Consider the following 21228-nt stretch of genomic DNA (forward strand, 5'->3'; position numbering starts at 1 on the left):
ATCTCAAATAGCACTCTGTTCCTGTCTCTGGGGGCCCCTTCTTATTTAATCTTTATGTTTTCCCCATCCCTTAACATATGTTTTGCATATTTTCATGCATATGTGTGTATGCACGTGTATGCGTGTGTGTGTGTGTGTGTGTGTGTGTGTGTGTGTGTGTGTGTATAGTCAGGATCTGTGATTTCATTTGTATAATGAGTCCTTTCTGTGGAAGCTCTATCCATTGATAAAGAGTGGCAACTGGTCTATAATTTAGACTCACATAGCCATAGATTTACAACTGGAAGGGACCCTAAAGATCGATTTGTCCAACCCCTCACTTTACAGATTAAGAAACTAAGGCCCAAAGAGGTTAAGGGACTTGTCTGAGGTCACATCTGCTTGGACATCCTGATAGGTTAAGTACCTCCCCTATAGTGACACTGCTAGTATATCTTTCCTAACTTCAAGGATGGCCCTCTATTCACCACCCCATGCTGACTCTCAAATTATATATAAAATATATTTAGTAAACACTTGTTGAATGAAATAGCTTGAGTATTCAGGATTGCTGCCTGTAACCAAGCAGGCCACCAGATGGGAGAGCATGAAATAAAGAAAGATGTGGGCCAGGTGGGTCACTGAAGAACTGAGCCAGTTTATTCATCTGAGGGTACATATACAGAAAAAACCTATCCTAACTTCAAGAATCCTCCCCGTGAGACACTCCTCAAACATCTGCTGTATCATGACAACACATATTTCCTAGTTATCAAGGTTTACAGATTGGACACTATACTCCAAGTTCTTCCCTGGTGCCCTGGTGCCACCTGCAAAAAGGAGTGATTTATAAATCTAAGGTTCAAAGAGTAGGAAAGGAATGTTTCAGGGGCCTCTCCTGCATGGGAGATCGGAGAACCACCTTCCTAAAGATTAAGCTTTATGGGTGAAGACTGGGCAAGAGTCAAGCTCTGTCCTGGATCTTTAACCCAGATTGGACTCTTTAGGGCTGACCCTCAACAATTCCCCCTTTCTGTTTTTGCAAGCAGCTTGAGGTGATGAACATCTGTTCCTAACACTCTGACCCTTGATTTAATCAAGGTGACAACACAAGGAATGATGAAACATAATATGATGAATAACACTGCCCAAGAAAATGCATGAATCTCACCTAAGATGTGGTGAGCGTAACTTAAGAGGCAGGGAAGGAGGAAACACAAAATTAACACAAAACATAGCCAAGGTAGAAAATACGATAGCAAACTAAATACATTTTTAAAAGGATTAAGTTGATCTATCCAATTTAACAATTTGCAATATCTTGAGGATCAATACCATCAATATGAGAATCAGCTACTTCATGTTGTATTTTGGATAATTGGCTAATTTCAGATGTAATATTTTCAGAATGCAATGCACCCTGGAGCTTATTTAATATTTGTTCAATGGTTATATTAACATTAGTGAAATTTGAATACACATATGGAGTTACACAAATAAAAGAATAGTGATAATCACAGTTCAAATTGAAGCACGTTTCTAACTGTTGTATATGTCTACCTAATCACTGACTGTTCTAAAACATCCAACCCTTGTTGCATCATAGCATCTATTTTAATTTGATGTTGTAAAAGAGCAGACCAACTGTTAGCATACTGAACAGTTCAAAATTAGTAGTAATATCATGAAGGGTATTAATATTGAGGGTAATATTAGAATTGTGCCAAGCCCCCAATAGGCGGGCACTTGCCTTGTCTCATTAGATATTAGGATCTGAAGCATCATAGGCTAGCAGGATAATGTAAATATATGAATATCTATAATCACATTGCAATAGCAACCTTGTTTTCAAGGTTTCTAACTCATCTTCTAAATACAATACTGATTGCCCTAATAAATTGACTTTATACACTATATCTCTATCACAGGATCAACTATTAGATGGGTGAGAAGTAATGTTAAGATGTATTAAACTGCTAATGAATATCTTCATTATTGTTCATGCTGATAATATATCATAATAGCAAACTTCATCCAGAAAGCCTTTCAATTCTTTCTAGTGATTTCCTTCCAACCTATACACCCTTTCCAACTCTGTCCCATCCTTCCCTTGATGAAGTTACTACTAGAGCATTCAACCTTCACTCCAAGATTCTAATTTTAATCAGCCTCAAACCTAGCTGCTAGAACATTTTGGACTACTTTAATGGCCATTTCTCAGTCCTTATGCATCTGCAAACAGATGGACAACCTAAGTGCATCACTAGTAGCCACAAAAATGTAAAAAGACTACAAAGAAAGGCCTCCAACATATTAAGTAAATCCTCTCCAGAGTCTCTATGGCCCAGTGTGGACAAGATTTACATAACACAAAAGGACATGTCTGCTATGATAGAGAGAATACTCACATAGACAAGATCATGAATGTTTTGAAAGACTAAAGTATAGATTTCACATAAATACATAAATATCAATATTTTTCATTTGTCTGTTAGGATTTCCACTGCATAGTATGAAATGCAGAAATAGTAACTATGAGGCTAACTAAAGTAAAAGAGGTCAGAAAAAAACAACTGAAAAAAAGACACTTTTCCTGGATTAGTCAATTTGACTATTTAGTTTCAATTTCACTAGTTAATCAGTTTAATCTTCCTTTAATTTTGCAACGTGCACACACCTACACACACACACACACACACACACACACACACACACACACAGAGCCATACAATTGTAGAAATAATGACCATTCTGGCTTTCTTTCTTTTCAGGCTTGATCTAATAGTTCACTATTTCAACAAGGCATTGTCTAGTATGGGTCCACCTGTCAGTCTCCCAGTCTGACTTTCCTAAGCCTGAGCCCAAGCACAGAGCCCTGACCCCATGTCCCACCACAGATACCTACAAGCTCATGTTGGTCTAGCATGAATGTCTGGAACTGAGGGAACTATGTCCTGAACCCGAGCTCCTCTGGGAGGAGGTGGTCAAGCAAACTACCGAGTGTTGTGAGATGCCAGCTATGAATTCGATATCTGCTTCTCCTCAGTCCAGAAGAGAGCAATTCATTCCCTTTGGACAGTGCTGGATGCCACTGACCAGATGTAGTTGCCTATGGTTAGGGCTTAGTTCCTCACTGAGATGCTTTATGGGGTTCTGACAGGTCCCAAGAAAGCTGATATGGCTACTAATTAAGATGAGGTCTAGCTGAAGAGGCAGTGATGCTCTTAAAATATCCCACCAACTCCCCTGGAATCCAACCACCTCTTCTATGGTGACATCAGTGAAGATCATTACTATGCAGATCTTCCTGAGGACCAGCTGCTCTCCTGTGAGAGCCTGAAAGACACATTGGGTTCTACTGTTCTGGAATGAAGAAATTTCTCAGATCAAGGAAGGAAAATGTGTTGTGATTGCATCCCATCACAATAACTTTCATAACATTGTAAATATCTTTGAGGCTGTGTCTGAAACCAGCAAGGAGCTAAATCTGCCTGCCAGCATTCCCATGTGTATGAATTGGATAAGAATGTAAAACCCATCAAGTCCATGTGGTTTCTAGAGGTCGACAAGACTGTGGGCAAAACCATGGAGGCTGTGGCAACCTAAGGCAAAGCCAAGAAGTGAAAGAAGGCTACTGACACATACAGGCATGAACCAATTCCTTCCCCTTCTCCTATCCCTCTCCCATCTCTTCCTCACCTGCTCCAAGCACTGACCACTCACTGTGTTAGGGATCACAACATATAGCTGCAGGTGAGGAACTGATGATTCCTCTTCTCAATTCTTTCTTATTTCAGACCAATCAATTTCTCTTCTGTAGCCCCTCCCTTCAACTACATCAGTCAAAGCATTTCTGTATGGTTTGGCTCAATAAAGGACCTAGTTGGGAGCTGGAATAGGGACCTGGTTTAAAAAAAAAAGTATTAAAAGGGAAAGGCTGAAGAATCGATTTCTCCAGTTAATCCTATGAACCAATCCTGTCAGTAGGGCAGCCCTCCCAGGGGGCTAGAGTCATTCCAGTGACAAAAGAAGCTGACTATAACCTCAGTGGTAATTTAAGAAACCATGAAAGTCTTATTTTGATCATATTCCAACCCAAATAAATGGATTCTAGGAGGTTTTGGGATTATGCCCAACTATTTATTCATTGCACATACTTTTACAAAAGAACCTTCTCCTGAACTGGTTAATACTAGTGACTTTCAAAATTAAACTGACCTATATGATAGTCATCAGAGATCTCAAGCCACACTAAAGATTTTCTTGATTTCCAAGGGGTTTAGGAGTATTGTGGGGGGTTTTTGAGCCCCTTCTCTGTTTTGTGGCAGTGAAATGCTTCTAGATCATGTCAAATGGGACTCACGGTGTCCCATTTCCTTTCCACATCATATCCCAGCTACCTGGACCTGACACCTGGGTCTTATCAATTTCAGCATAACCATATTAACCCTTGTTTTTGTCATTGTTTTGTTCACTGTAATAAAGGAGTGATGTGCAATTTTTAAAAAGGCATTGTCCTCTGCCTTTAAATTCCTTGCCACTCCTTGTCCTGCTACTTCTGCCCTGCTGATTCTCAATCCTGACTTATCCCCTCTCTACCTTCCCATCCCGCCCCCATATGCCTTCTCTGCACCAACACTAGTAATGAGTCACTGAGCACAACTGGAAGAAGTCACAAAACTTTGCTGACTAGGTAGGTCCACTGCAAATTCATTTTCTTGATCCTTAAATGGGTCTTCATTGCTATGTGCTAATTCCTTTAGTTATCTCTGAATAACTTTTCATCGAGTTCCCCATGTCAACTATTCCAAATTCATTCCCAACCTCCTTTCTCTCAGTAGGAGATCTCATCTGCTTTACTGTGAAGAATGAGGCAATAGCAGGCTCCCTCATTACCTTTCCTTCACATCTCACTTTTCTTTATGTCTTCATCTGCCATGCCTTTGGTCTCCTCCAGTCTCAGAGTAGAAGATAGCTCTTCTCTTTGCCAAGGCATACTTTCTCTACTTGTACCTTTCACCCCATTCCTTCCTGTCTCCTCTGGGACCCCCTTCCATCAATTATTCTGTATCTCTCATCCTCAAGTTCTCCCTTTTGCCTGGGTCCTTACATGTTGCCTATAAATATGCTCACCACTCTGTTGTCTTTAAAATGAAAAAAAATCCTTCCATTGACCCTGCCATTAACTCAATATGTCCTATTTTTTCTTCCCTTTCATTGCTAAACTACAGAAAATGTGTCTCTGCTTCCTCATCATCCGTTCTTCATCCTTGAAATCTGATTTACAGAGCTCCAAACAATATTGAAACTACTGTCTCCAATGTCACAGTTACACATTAATTGCCAAATGGATTGCCCTTTTTCTAGTGCTCTCCATCTTTCTCCAGTCTTTGCCACTATTGGCCCCCTTCTCCTTCTGGGAGCTATGCTTCTTCCTTGGCTCTCTTGTGGTTCTTCTACTATTCCTTCTTGGTCTCCTTTTCTGATTCATTGTCCTCCTACCACTCCTTAAGTTTGAGTGTCCTTCAAGGCATTCATATTTTCTCTTTATTGTCTTTCTTGGTAATTTGATTTACTCACATGGCTTCAATTTTCATCTCTCTATAGAGGGCAAATCTACATATCCATTTGCAATTTTATCCCTGAGTATCAGCCCTATATCTCTGATTGTTCATTGTCCATGAATGCATGACCCACTTATACCTCAAGCTCAACAAATTCAAAACTGAACTTATCATCTTCCCCATAAACCTTCCCCTCCTCACAAACTCCTTATTTCTGTTGATCATACCACCATCCTCCCAGTTACTTGGACTTAAAATCTTGGAATTCAACCCAGTATGTTGTTTTTTCTTTTATTTTATCCATCACATCCCATCAAGAGTCAATTTTAATGATCCCACCTAACTTTTTCAAATTAGTAGCCACACTGTACAACTAGCTATTCCAGATTTTGTACTGTACTTCTATTACTAGAAGTTAGAATTGGTATGTGATTTAAGGTTTACTGAGCTCTTCACTCATACCATCTCATTTTATCTTCATGAAAATCCTGGAAGGTAGATGTTGTTTTATCCTCATTATATAAATAAGGAAAATAAGACAAATGGAAGTTAAGTGACTTGATCAGGGTCAAAAAGCTTATGTATATGAAGTTGGATTTGAAGTCAGGTTTTCCTGATTCTAAATTGAGTTTGTTCTCTCTCTCTCTCTCTCTCTCTCTCTCTCTCTCTCTCTCTCTCTCTCTCTCTTCTCTATATATATATATATATATATATATATATATATATATATATATACACATATATGTATATATATACACATATATATGTGTGTGTGTGTTTGTGTGTGTATGTATATAGATATACATAACTATATACCTATATGCATATATACATATATATCTAGATAGATATAGATATATACAATGCCGCCTATCTGCCTTTCCCATCTTGTCATCATCTACACCTTGGAAATCAGCAAACGCTATAAATCAGAGCTTGGTTTATTGTTTTGTTGATTTTATAGATCTAAGAAGGTGATAGAGGAAATATTAATAATGAAGATTAAATTTAAAAGTGTATCATGTTTTTTCCCTTAGAGAACCAGTTAAACATTTGCCAGCATACCTCTGAATTCATCCCATTACAATTCTGTCAGTGTTGGGCCTACAGGGAGCCTGTGAGAATGAGCCTTTCTCTTTGGTGTTTTCAGGGAAGTTACAACTTTTAAGGGTGATTCTCCAATATCCTACTTTGACGGAGAAATGGAGGCTGATTTTTCTTAAGTTAGCCATTGGATGCAATACAGGACCAAGCCCGGGAAGTTTTAATGATTGTTCACCCTTCTTATCAGCAGTTGTCCAAGCAAAGTGAATGACAAAGTGCATTTGCTTCCTTTGCTTTTGGAAATTGGTTATACCTGATTAGGATTCATTCCCATTTCAGATGACCTTTCAGTTCATGATTTGGATTGAACTAACTTTTTTGTGTTAGCTTCTGTGTTTAAAATGCCTGGAATCCCACCAACCAAGATACAAATTAAAGGCCTATTTCATGTAGATAGAGTCATGACCATCTTGGTCAGTTTCTGGCCAGGGTGGCCAGAAAATGAAAGCTGGTCCCCAGGTGGGCAATAAACAACACAATAAAATATCCTCTAAAGGATTGGTATCTTTCGCCATAAAAATTCATTTGAATTTACAGCAGTTGACATTATTCTTTCCAGCTGGTTCAACTAACTCACATTCTGCTTCTAACCAGGCAGTAAAAGCACTTGAGTCAGGTGGATAGTTCATTATATTATGTAAGTGTGAAGGCACTTTTCATGGATATAAAGAAGCTATAAAAATGCATTAAAATTCAAAAGGCTTAGATAGTTTCTGTAGTTATTCAAATGCAGTAAGAGACAGATTGAAGTATATTACTTTTGAACTAAATATTTCTTCTTTTATTAATACTCTTTTGGGTATCTCATTATTTGATACTTTATTTTCATTAGCAAAACACAGAAACAGTACAATGTTTAAGAAAACAAAGTAAAAAGAAGTCAAACTTAGACATCATATGTCTCTATTTGGGGCTTTCGTGTTGGTATTTTATGAGTTTTCCCCCCTCACATCTAGTTATTCTTCTGCATGGATGGATGGGTATATTGGCAGAAAATTGTTCTTTGCAGACAGTGTTAGAAATATATAACTGTACAGAACTTAAATTGAGAAGTTGGGGGACAGTGCCTCTGATATAGTTCCTTTCTGATGGTGGGTCTGGAAGAAACATCGGAGAAATATTCACTCAGCTGGAATACAGATTGAGAAGTACATTACCTTTAATGTTAGTTCTGCTAGCTGCTCCCCCTCTCCCTTTCTCTCTCCTTCCCCTTCTGTCTGTCTCTGCTTCCATCTCCCTCTCTATCTCCCTCCCTCGCCTCCACCTTCCCCCACTCCTTTTTTCTGTCATGAATTTTCTTGGTATTAAGTTTGACAAAATTGTTAGCTCCTTGGTACCAGTGAACAGTGTCTCCTGTGGAATCCAGGGCAGCAGCCAGAATCCATTATCCTGACTGAAACTACCCCACTTTGGGGAAACAGGAGAGGTTGCATCTGAGATATTCTGGTATAGGCTGTGGTACAAATGAAGGTCTAGGGAGAATTTAATCAAGCAGAAGTTGGCCAGATATTTAGGCCTTAGGATGAAAAGAAGTGGAAGTAGTCATGGTTGGTAATAAGATTATCTGACCCTAGAACTGATTAGGCCAAAGGCAGTTCGAAAAAAGGACACAGACCTCAAAATTAGGACCACTACCAGGTACAGGGAGTGTGAAGTAAGGTGCTTGAGTGAAAATGATATCTAGGGCTTAGGAATCTAGGGTTCTATGCTTGGCAACCAATAGCATAAAGATCTAGACAAGAAGAATTCACATTTTTTATGCCTGTCCCTCTATAGTGTGAAAGAGCGCTTGTTAATTTTAATGTTGGCCACACGTGGCTGGCCCCACTGAGTCCTGCCTTCCATCTTCTTTTAAATTCCCTTGAGCTGGAAAGCTCATGCTGCTGCTTTCGCAAACCAAGGAATCTTCCCTAGAGTGGAGAAGCAAGGAACAGCAATCATTTCTTTGGTAATAACCATAGTACCTCACTCAGTGCTGGGTTGATAGTTGGTAATCAACAATTACTAATAGAATTTCATGGACCTTAGAGAGGCAACCTAATGATAATTCCCTTCATTTTACACATATGGAAACTGATGCTAGAGAAGCCAAGTAACTTGCCCAAAGATATCACAGTTTTGTGGCAGGACTAAAGCTAGAATCAAGATCTCAACTTCTGGATTGGAGATCTTTGTATTATATTGATCACTTTGAAAACAAGGGTGTGCAAAGAACACTAGATTTGAGATCAGAGGAGCTGCTTTTTTTCTTCTGGCTCTGCCACTTACAACTTAGATGACTTTGACCAAAGCATTTAATTTCTCTTTGTCTATGTTTCCTCATTTGAAAAATAAGGGAGGTTGCACTGGATAATCTCAAAGGTCCCTTTGATCTGATTGATGGGATGAATATGCAAATTTTAGAAAATTTCAGTTTCATGTTTTGTATTTGTATCCTTTGTACAATGTCTGCAACATTGTAGGCATTTAAATGCTTATCGAATGAATGAAAATATTGTAGGAATTTCCTTTCTCTTACAAAATGTAATTCCCAAGTGGATTAAATCTAGCCATGTTTTATTTAGTTTTGTTTTTTCCCATAGTGTGATGAAGCAGATGGAGTTCTGGGCTTAGATTTAAGAATACCTGGTTTCAAATTCAGGCACTGAGATTTACTGGCTGTGTGACCATGAATAAGTGACATAATCTCTCTGACCCTCAATTTCTTCATTTGTAAAATATGGATAACAATATCCGAAGAATCTATCTCAGGGTGTTATGTGAGGATAAAATGAAGCAATATATGTAAAGAGCTTTGTAAACCTCCAAGATAAAATAAGATGTTTGTAAAGCACTTTGCAAATCTTAAAGGCTAGTTATTATTATTATTATTATTATTATTATTATTATTATATAAATATCAATAGCATTGATATTAGAAGGGAGTTGCTGTACAAAAATCTAGCAATCACATAGATAACGTGTGATGTACTTGGCAATCTTTAAAACACTATATTGTTAGCTATTATTAATAACAATAAAGATCACAAGCATGGGAAATTGCAATGTAATATTTACAACATTAAAATAGGACCTCACTTCAGTCTCCTTTCTAGCAGGAGGATCCAGTCCATTCAGTCTTTTTCAGTCATGTCCATCTTACTCTTGACCAAAACCCAATAATCCTCCATCAGGGAAAGTTGTCTTTTTCAACTGAGCTCATAGTTTTGGGAGTACAGCAGACAATGAAGCATAAAGGGAGCACCTGCTTAGCAAAACAGATTAGCCAAATTGACCTTAGACATAATAGGGTGACAGATGTTGCAGTCAGATTGCCCTTATATCCAACAAGACATAGGTTTTCCAAGTCCATAGATCCCTGCATCACGACCTTTCTCCATCATGCTTTAATCCTCTCTAATGTTCACTGGGCATTAGTTCAATGTGTTCAACACTTGTTATTGACTGACTATTCAATTAATTCTGATAGTGCAGGAAATGAGTGGGGATTGTTTTTCCTATTTTTCAAATCGCACAGAAACATGTAGGTGGGGGGTTACTGGCTTAAGGGCAACACAGGGAACTTTTGGTGGAGGAGACCCTGGCTCTGTTTCTTAAAACTGCATGCTTCTCATTAGATTATACAATCTTCATGGTAAAGGGCTAAAGGAAATATTTTGTACATGATCCATTTTCATTGTGAAACTACTCTTTTTGCATTCTGTTATGCATGTGGAAATGTTCATCATTTGGTGTCTAAGTTCACAATAAAAAATAAACAAAAAATAAATGTATAAGCTATGGCCCAACACTCTTCCCTCTCCTCCATGACTCTAGGCTCAAAGAGAATAGGTTCAACCCTGTAGGCTGATTCCAAGAGGTATTTTCTCTCTTTGTACCATTCCTTCCACCTGGAGTCACTCCAGGAAAAAAAAATTCCCATGCTGTAGTTAATATTTGGGGTTCCCCAAATGTGGGTAGTGATAACCCAAGCTCCCATTCAGCACTCAATCTACCAAATACATAGTGGGTATAGGACAGCCTTTATTTTACCCTCATTCCAGAAAATTTCTCAAATTTGGAATTATCTATGAGAAAAGTCCCAAAACTAATGCTTCTCTGGCTAGAAGGACAAGGTTCTAGGATTATGCTGCCTAGGAAAGTCAAAATCTCATCTTCTCCACATAGGAATTGGGATTCAGAAACTATTTCCATTATCTACCATGACCATGTACTTCTGCTATAATTTGCAATCAACTGAACCTGACAGTAGAGGGAGAAATCCCCAACTCTGCTTGGTATACCTCAATGGAAAAGACAGAAAGTCCTAAAGAACAAGACAGAGTGAAAAGAGACCAAAATATTGTATACCTCTTTTATATGCTACAGAGGTAGGCATCAACTCCAATGAGGTCACCCTGGCCCTGTTGAGTATCAGCAAAATGCTAGTGGATATGTCCATGTTTCATGGGGAGATGCTCCTTGAATCTGTACAAAGGCCCATGCCCTATAACCTTGTCAACATCATCAGAGAGTTCACCAAATCTCTTACAAGTGCAAAACAAAATTCTCAAACAAAACTCCAAATGAAAGTAGATTATATTGAGATTTACTGAATCATTTAAAAGATCTAAGCCTTAATTAATTAATTAATAAGCATGATTTATTTTGTTCTTAACAGTTTCTCATACAGGAAAAGAAGTCAATATGATCCCTCTTGTATTTTCAAGATGCCTCCATAAAAAATACAGAAGGATGACTGAAAACTGCCAATTTCAAATAAAAAATACTTTATTGCCCTCATTATCCTCCTATAATTTCCTTTAAGAGAAGGACAGGCATTTTCTTTGTGCACATTACTTAATAAGTTAGATCAATCAATGCCTTAGATCATCAAAAACCAGAGTGTTTAGCTGAGAGAAATTAGTTTTATCTGAGCTGACATGAAAAACATAATGCACTACTACTCATCTCTAATAAATGGCTCTCTCAGGAAAAAGCTGCATTTTGTAATGTTTTAAAATGTCTTGCTCTTGGCTTTTAAAAGAAATAATTGTGGGAAACAATAGATGGCTAGAGGTTTTTAGCTTCTATTGCTATCTTTCCATATCATTACAATCCCTATTACATTTCCAATATGCTTGAATTCAATTAAACAAGTCTTTTGAGCATCTCCCAATGTCCCATGAATGTCACCCTGTGCATACTACAACAGAAGTCACTGAGGATACAAAGATTAATTAGACAGGATACCTGATCCTTAAAATTTTATAATCTAGAAGAAGAAGTAAGAGATGCCTAACCCATGATTTAGAAACCTGAAATATTTGGGCAAGGATATGAAGCTCCAATCTTCTTTTCCCCAATGCAACCATTAATTATTCCTGGTGTGGAATGGGGAAGGGGAGAAATCTCCTTTACCTTACCATCCATTGCATTCTGGAAAAAAGGGCACAAGGTGAAAAGTGGCCCCAAAAAGCAAGTCATTCAAGTCACTTATAGGCCTCCAGAAAGAATATCTCCTTACAATAGAGTCCAGCCTTCTGAGGGGAGGTCCTGTCCCTTAAGCCTAATACCCTATCTGGTACCTTGGTGTGTCACTAAATCAATTTTGAGATATCCCCAATCACAGCAGTTGTCTTTTGTGCTCTTAATAAGTATACCCCACACTGTGGATAAATCAGTAAAAAAGACAAAATTAAAGACAAATTTTTTTTTAATAATTTTGGTCAACTCCTTCATTTTACGAAAGAGGAGAGAGAGGCCCCAGAGAGGCTAAGCAACTTTCTCCAGGTCACAGTAGTAAGGTCTTAGAGTAGGATTCAAATCCTGGTCCTCTACCTACAAATTCAGTGTTCTTTCTCACTGGAACCAATATGTTCTGGGAAAAGAGTGTGGATCATATTGGCTGGATTACAGGGGGAGGAGTACGGGTAGTGTAGTCAACGAAGCCAGAAGAATAGAATGGGGTCAGTTGTGAAGAGACTTAAGTGTGATGCTGATGAATTTAGACCTAATTTGGTAGACAATAGGAATCCTGCAGAAGATTTTATAGCAGAGAAATGACATGAACCATCATAGAATCATACGTCTAGAGGTAAAAGAGACCATAAGATATCACCTAGTTAAAATCCTTATTTTAATATAAGGAAACTGAGGCCCAATAGGCTTTGTTTCTTTTATTCTCATGAGATGTATAGGTCCCATTTTGGTCCTGCCTAACCAGAAGAACTGGTTTTTACAAAAGTAATGAAATCAATAAACTATTAGCTAAACTAATTTTTTTAAGAGAAAGGAAAATCAAATAACCAAAAGAAAAAAAAATTAAATAAGAAAGCAAATTCATAATACATGGAAAGGAAGTAAAAAAGAATTATTATAAGCTACTATGCACAGTTGTAAACCAGAAGAATTAGAATTCAAATGAAGTGGATATCTGCAAAAAACATAAAAGAACCAAATTAATAAAACAAGGAATAGATATATTAAATAACCCAATCTCTATGGCAAGAAACTGAAGCCCTAACTCTGGCCGGTCATCTAGCAAATGCTCAAGGGGAAATGAGTCATTATATCAGCACAAATTTCTCATTATTGAAAATGCAACTCTCAAAGTTGTTCTTGTACTGCTGTTGAGTCATTTAAAAGATCAGCAATCCAAAAATATTCATGAGCACCAGTTATGTTTAAGGTACTATGGTAGGTGCGATAGAAATAGTACCATTTTTATTGTATACCGAGAATACAATATTATTTTATTACAGAATCACAGAAGCCAAGACTTGGAAGAAACCACATAAGCCACCTAACCCAACCTCTAATTGAACCAGAATTCTCTCAAGAAAATCCCCCGCAAATGGTCATTCAGTTTCTGCTTGAAGAAATCTAGTAAGAGGGAATTCACCACCTCCTAAGGTAGTCTATTCCACTTTTAGATACCTCTGACATTTTTTTTATCTTTACATCAAATTTAAATATTCATTTTTGCAAATTTTACACATTGATTTCTGTTCTTCCCTCCAACGCATGGTAAGTCTAAACCTTCTTTCACATGGCAATCCTTGAAATATTTGAAGACAACTATTAAGTCTCCCCCAAGATTAAGTCTCTCCAGGCTAACCATTCTCAGTTTTTTTTTTTGTTTTTGTTTGTTTGTTTTGGTTTGGGGTTTTGTTTTGTTTTTGGCTAGGCAATGGGGTTAGTGACTTGTCCAGGGTCACATAGCTAGTAAGTGTCAATTGTCTGGTCTGAGACCAGATTTGAACTCAGGTCCTCCTGACTCCAGGACCAGTGTTCTATCCACTGCTACCCCTCTCAGTTTCTTATCTAATGTTCATATTACGTAATCTTGAAGCCCTGTACCATCCTTGTCATTCTCCTTTGACCATTCTTCCACTTAACCAATGCTCTTCCTAAAATATGTCACCCAGAAATAGACATGTACTCCTACATGGTTACCTACTCAGATTAAATAGCAAGAGCGCAAACTTCTAGTTCAGCCAGCATTGTGATTTCCTGAAGCAGCACTTGTAGCCTAGGAATGGGAGAAGAGAAGATGAATGGTAGGAGTGACCCAGGGTTATGGATTAGCACAGAAGAAACAGTAGATGAGTGGTGGGGCAAGGGATCTGATGATGATGGACAGGATTTTGCCAGAATGGTTGACTACAGGGTCAAGACCTTCAAGGAAGAGAAGTAAAGCCAAAATAATGGTGATACACAGAGAGAGAAGAGAGAGACAGAGACAGAGAGACAAAGAGAATCTAAAAATAATGTTCAAAGTAGAAAAGTAATTTTTCAGAGCTATAAAGGCAGTGGATTATTGAGTCACGACTGTAATCAGAGATTAGAATTTCAGAGTTCAGACTGATGTCTTTACATAAGTTTTCTTATAATCTGCTGATATATTCACATAAATTCTATCTAATTTGCTCTAGACTTGTGAAATAAATGTGATCTTGTCTAGGTTCTTGATATTGGAACAAAACAAGATGCTCAGTTTATCAACAGTGGAGAGAGAAGGGGGTGGGGGAGAGGGAGGGCACAGTTATTTAGCCCTAACCAGAGAAAGATACTCAGCTAAGATAGGCATTGAAGACACCTTTACTTGATTCAATTTAATAGCGCTCCCTTATCCATTTGCCCATTGGGATCCACCAGCCAAGCCTCAGAGTAAACCCCAGATCTTCATGGCTGCTGTGCTGTCAGGTGATAAAGCCTGGGGCTTTAGTTCTCTGAGCCACCCAAGTCTCAAGGAATGTCTCAATAACTCTAAAGGAAAAACTAGCCTAATTTGTATGAGGGGAAGAGTTAGGATATTGCTCCTACCACGAAGTATCTGTATTAATTTGGTTTGCCTTTTACATAAATTTGTGCTGCAGGGTTGTAATTTCATAGTTCTTGATCTATGTAGTAGACTTTTTGGGGAGATGGTGCCTACCTCTGTGGGTGGCTGAGAAAGTGATCATTGGGATTGAATCTGATGAACTAGGATAGCAAGGTGTTTTAAGTATCATCAACAAAAATAACAAAACCATCAAGGAAAATAGGAGATAGAGCAGAAAGGAAGCCTTTAAGCTAGGTCCTGAAGTAATTGAGGAAGGTAGAAAGTATCCTAGAGATTAATAGATGACCACAGCACTGATTAGGATAAATCTTTGTATGAAGTCAGAAAATATCTACTTTACTGAAGAGGATTTTAAGTGATGATGGCAGAGCAATGGTCTGGAAATGGTAGGGGAAACAAGAATTATGTTGAATCCTCCTCTAGGCCTTGTGAGATAAAGGTATTAGAAAAGGAGAATCCAGAATTGTAAGAGGTAAAGGATATAGTATCTTTGGGAAGAAATCCAAATTTCAGTTGGTGTTAAGTGGAAGGTGTTTTAGAGAAAGAGATCAAAGGAGAAGGAATTTGCTAAAGACAGGACACAATGGATAGAGCAGACAGAAAAAAAAAAAGGATGATCTTGATATCAGTTTCAGGTCTATGATTCTAATATATGACAGTATTTACATTTAGCACACTTTAAAGTTTACAATATACTTTCCTCCCAACAACCCCTAGAGATAGATAGTGTAGTATTATTCCTATATGATGGGCCAAGAGAAACTAACTTGCATCTAAGCAGAGATTTAAACTGTATCATAGAAACAGGCTTTTGTGTACAACCTTAGAGATCACCTCCTCTAACACTTTTATTTTACAAATTAACAGCCTGAAGCTCAGAGAGATTAAATGACTTGCCCATAGTCATATAGCAAGTAAGTGTTCAAGCATGGATTCAAATTCTGGTTTACCAACTTGCATCCCTTGCGAAAGAGAATTGGAATAAAAAGAACAGGGTTTGAATCCTGACTCTGGGGCTTACTCATGGAGCACAACTCCAGGCTATAGCTTCTTTATTTGTTAAAAAAAAATAGACTAGATTGAATTTAATTCAACAAACACTTTTTAAATACTGGCTACACGTAAGGCAATATGCTAGGTTCTGAAGATACAAAGACTAAAATGAGTGACAATCCCTTCCTTCAAGGGACTTACATTCTACAGGTTAATTTCTAAGGTCCCTACTAATGCTAATGAATCCAAGTCTGAGGACCTTTCTAGCTAATCAATAAGCATTTATTGAGCACCTCTATCCAGGGGTGGGGAACCTGCAGCCTGAAGGCCACATGTGGCCCTCTAGGTCCTCCAGTGCAGCCTTTTGACTGAATCAAACTTCACAGAACAAACCCCACAGAATAGCCAGTGAAATAGCCAGAATTTGTCTTGTTAAGGAATAGCAAGGACTTTGATGTTAATGGATCACAGAGGACATGGAAAGAAATAAAGTTTAAGAAGACTAGAAAAGTCAGAGAGGACCAGGTTGTGAAGGATTTTATAACTGATCCTAGTGGTGCTAGGGAACCACTATAGTTTATTGAATGCTGAGGGAAAGGGGGATGACATGGTCAGATCTATGCTTTAGAAAGACTAATTTGACAACTGTGTGAGTGAAATGGGAAGATGCTTGCAGTAGGGAGATCAACCAGCAGGCTATGCTGTAGTCCAGGCATGAGGTGATGAAGAACCTCACCAGAGTGGTGGCAATAATCAGAAGAGATAAGGGGTCATATATAAAAGAAGTTGCAGGGACAAAATTGACAAGATTTGGCAAGAGATAGGAAAAAGGGGATGAGAAAGAGTGAAGAATTGAGGATAACATCTAAGTTGTGAATCTAGGAGACTGAGAAAATGGTGGTGACCTGAAGAATAATAGGGAAACTTGGAAGGGGGAGAGTTTGGGGAGAAAATATGAGTTTGGTTCTGAGGAGAAAAGATATGTGTTTAGCTTTGGACATGTTGAGCTTAAGATGTCAAAGGACATCCAGTTTGAGATGTCTAATAGGCATTTGGAGATGTGAGTCTAAGATTAGGAGACTCTCACAGAGATAATAATTGAAACCATAGGAGCTAATGAGATCACCAAGTTAAATAGTATAAAGAAAGAAGATAAGAAGGCCCAGGGCACAGCCCTGGGGGACACTCATGTTTAGCAGTGATTGCCTGGATGAAGATCCTGCAAAGAAGACTGAGAAGGAGTGCTCAGATACATAGGAGAAGAACAAGGGTAGAGAGTAGTGTCTTAGAAATCTAGAAAGAAGAAAATTATCAAGGAGAAGAGGTTGATGAATAGCGTCAAAGGTTGTGGACAGATCAAAAAGGATGAGGATTGAAAAAAGGCCACTAGAATTGGCAATTAAAAGATTATTGGTAACTTTGGAGAGCAGTTTCCACTTCAGTTAGTAGCCAGACTGTATAGACTTGAAAAGACAGTAAGAGGAAAAAAAGTGAAGGCCCTGATCATAGACTGCCTTCCCAAGTTCAGCCACAAAAGAGAGAGAGAATATTGGTTGATAGCTAGTGGGATGAATGGCTCCAGTAAGGAATTTTTGAGATGAGAGAGACATGGGCATGTTTATGAGTAAGGAAGCAGTCAGGAGACATAAAGAGATAAAAAATAAGTTAGAGGGTGGGGATAATAAAGAAGACAATCTACTGGAGAAGAAATAGATCACATATAGAGGGGCTGGCCTTGGCAAGAGGAAGGGATTACCTGGAACTATTGAAAATTCTAATAAAATGAAAATTTAGTATAATCTAAGATCTCTCAGTGTGAAAAGCTATACTAGGATTCTTTGATCCAAAGAATCCCTGTCTGGTGTTTCCTGTTATCAGACCAAGCCAGATTGTGAGTTAATTTAAAGCAAAAGAGCATTTAACTAAACTGAATGGAAAAGTAAACAGCAAAGAAAACTGTATCTTCCCCTTTCACCCCTCACATTCGCATATCATGATTGCCAGTAGTAAGACTTCTTCTGAGATGATGCATACACTTAAATTGCATACCAGCTGGAATGCATTTCTGCCTCTGAATATGCTGCTTTTTTCCTTCAATGCAGAGCTGCTGGTGTCTGCTGCTGGACCACTTTCTCTATGGAGTTGACTTCCAAACATTTACAGCTTCTTCCACAAATGTATGTTCCTATGCTTCTTTCCTGCTGAGTTCCTGAGTTGCATACTTCTCTACTAAATTGTTTCTTTTCCCCAAATGGACAGATTTATTGTTCTTCTGGGAGACAGACCGTGCCTTGGACTATTTTTTAGCTTTTTCTATGATTAGCTCCACAATAGTGACCAAATTCCTCTCATCTCTCATCATGCTACTTTCCTTATGTTAGTAAAGTAAGAAGTATTTTATGTGACCTAATATTCTCTGAATATTAGCTTAAGTGGATTTAAAGAAATATTCAGTGGGCCTTCTTAAAAGAGTTATATTTGGCCTATAGCAGTGGTCCCTAACTAGGAGATCTGGTATCATTGTATATCTATATTAGAAATACAGAATTAAATGTATCCAATGTCACTTGAGTAAAACTATAAGCATTGAATGGCAAGATATACGTGTAGCAACATGAAATCATTTATTCATCCACAAACATTTGTTAAACACATACTATGTGCTAAACATTGGTGATAGATTAAAAAAAAAAGTAAGTAAACACTCCCTGACCCCACAATTTATTGCAGCAATATCATGTACATAGATTAATACTTAAAAATATTTATGAAGTCAATGCAAAGCAATAAGAAGGTGTGGTACATTAACAGCTAGAGAGCTAAGGAAAGATCTTATGTAGGAGTAGCACTTGAGCTTGTCCTTGAATGGAACTAGGGAATCCAAGAAATGGAGGTAAAGACAGAGGGTATTTCAGGCATGGGATAGCCCGTTCAAAGGTCTAGAAATGGCATGTTACATATGGGTAAGAGCAAATAGACCAGCTTGACTAGAATTTAGAATGTATGAGGCCTGGAGAGAAATGTGAAATCAGTCTAGAAATATAGAGTCAAGAAAGATTATAAAGCGCTTTAAATGCCAAATGGAAAAAATTAATAGAAGTAATAGAGAGGCATTGGAGATTCAAGGAGTAGGGAGTGATGTTGTCATTAGGAATATAAATATGGAGGATGGATTAGAGAGGGTAGAGACTGAAATGAATTAACAAAAAAGCATTTATAAAACACATAGTATTGTGCCATCTCGGGCAGTTAGGTGGCGCAGTGGAAAGACTGCTGGGCCTGGAGTCAGGAAGACTCATCTTCCTGAGTTCAAATCTGGCCTCAGACACTTACTAGCTGTGTGACCCTGGGCTTCAGGACAGAATTTCCTTCAGGGAACAAACATTTGTATGGGGCCTACTATGAACCAGGCACTATGCTTTATAAATACTATCTTACTTGATCCTCAAAACAACCCTGGGAGGTAGGTGCTAGTATCATCCCCATTTATAGCTGGGGAAACTGAGGCAGGCAGAAGTTTAGTGATTTTCCCAAAGTCATATAGCTAGTAAATATCTGAAGCTGGATTTGAACTCAGTTCTTCCTGATTACAGACCCTAATTCTAAGATTATTGTTACAGGATCATATCTTGTCTCCATATCCTCTGCATATCTTTTAAAAATCTAATTTAGTTGACAAGTTTCCTGTGCTTCCATATTAGTATCTTCAGACAGTTGTATTTTTCCTCCCAATCAAAAAAGGGAGAGATGGGGAAAATATAGCAAGAATTGGCAACTGATTAGATATAGGAGGTCAGAAAGATGAAATGGTGTGGCTCTAGCCTGACCTGGCCTGAAATAGGGAGGTACTGGGGAGTTAGCAGAAGCTCCAGGGAGTCTGTACCAGCTAAGATTCATCCAAAAAGAAAAGGTGAAAGGTTGTGTTGATCATACAGTTTCAAAAATGTGAAGTGCCAGGATGTCTCTTTGTGGCCTGTCAGGGTATCATTCTGGATGAGGGCTAGCTACATCTCCTTCCAGAGCCCATCATCTGTTCTTTAGCTGACCAAAGAAAGCATTCAGGAGTGAAATGAATTCCTCCTTATCTCCCTACAAGGACTGAGCTCTGTGCTGTGAAAGGGAGGACAATAATTGATCTTTCACACATTTAAATGAATAAATTAGACCCTGGGTGCTCATCAGCAATTTAATGCCATAATAGGCAATAAATAGCTACTTTTGAAAATACTTCACCCACACAGCCTTCACCAACAGGACTAGACATCTTAGAGGGTGTTATTCTACTCCCCGAGTCTGTGAGAGCCACCAAAGGAGAACACTTACCACATAAGGTCAGAACAAAGTACTGGAGGAAAAGGGCTCATCAGTCTTTGATCATTGTAAAGAGTAACCATGTTTCTGGAGATTTCCATATCAGCCTCCAATGACCTCAGAGACTGTAGTGTGGCATTATGAAATCCCTGGTGCCTCCTCAGAGCTTTAGAAAAATCAATTGTACACAGAGCATCCTTGCTGCTGGATGAACTTTAAAAGATAAAAGTCAAACAGTGCCAAGACAAATGAAATAATACTTTATCAATGTTGCTATTTCGTGCTAATAAAATTTCCACAACTTAAAAAACAGCAGCCCCTTCACCTAACCCTTAGTCTTTAAGCTCTCTGCCTCCATTTAGACTCAAGACCAATTCTCAGTTAAAATATTTCTTTGGATGGTAGAAATATCTTCTAAAATTAATAAAATAAAAGATTATTCTTGCAAAGATGATATGAATTAGGTTGGACTAGTTAGTGCATGAGCAGCTAAATCTGCCTTTCTTTGTATCCCCAGGGCTTAGCACAGTGCATGGCACCTAGTAAGCACTTAAATGCTTGTTAACTTGCCCAACCAAAATATAACCTTTTGTGCAGTGTTGGGTTGATCCGCTGCTTCCTTCTTCAGGTTTTCACTGCTTTGATTAAAATATCGTATACTATTTTTTTTCCTTTCCCAAGAATAATTGCCTCTTCCTGGTGTCTGTCTAAGGGGCATGAATCATCATTTATCAGCTGGCTGTAGTCCCCATTCCAATATGATCTAATCTCTTTCTAACCTCAGCACAAACTCCCAAAAGACTGCTCAGACACCTATAGATTAAAGTACAATTTCCCAAGTGAAATTAAAAAGTGAAAGGCACGGGATTCAAACCCGCCATGAGTTAAGTCCCATCTGCTTGTGTTAGTCTGAACTTTCTAATTCCCTGTCACTGTATTCTTGAGAGCACC

General features: G+C 38.3%; 1 pseudogene; it reads left to right on the plus strand.

The window, feature by feature from the left end:
* Positions 1–576: 576 nt before the first annotated feature.
* LOC110216254 (phosphoglycerate mutase 1-like) lies at positions 577–3603 on the plus strand (annotated as a pseudogene).
* Positions 3604–21228: the final 17625 nt, after the last annotated feature.

The sequence above is a fragment of the Phascolarctos cinereus genome, unplaced genomic scaffold (assembly GCF_003287225.1).
Source record: "Phascolarctos cinereus isolate Bilbo 61053 unplaced genomic scaffold, phaCin_HiC Scaffold_4;HRSCAF=312, whole genome shotgun sequence".
Taxonomy (NCBI): domain Eukaryota; kingdom Metazoa; phylum Chordata; class Mammalia; order Diprotodontia; family Phascolarctidae; genus Phascolarctos; species Phascolarctos cinereus.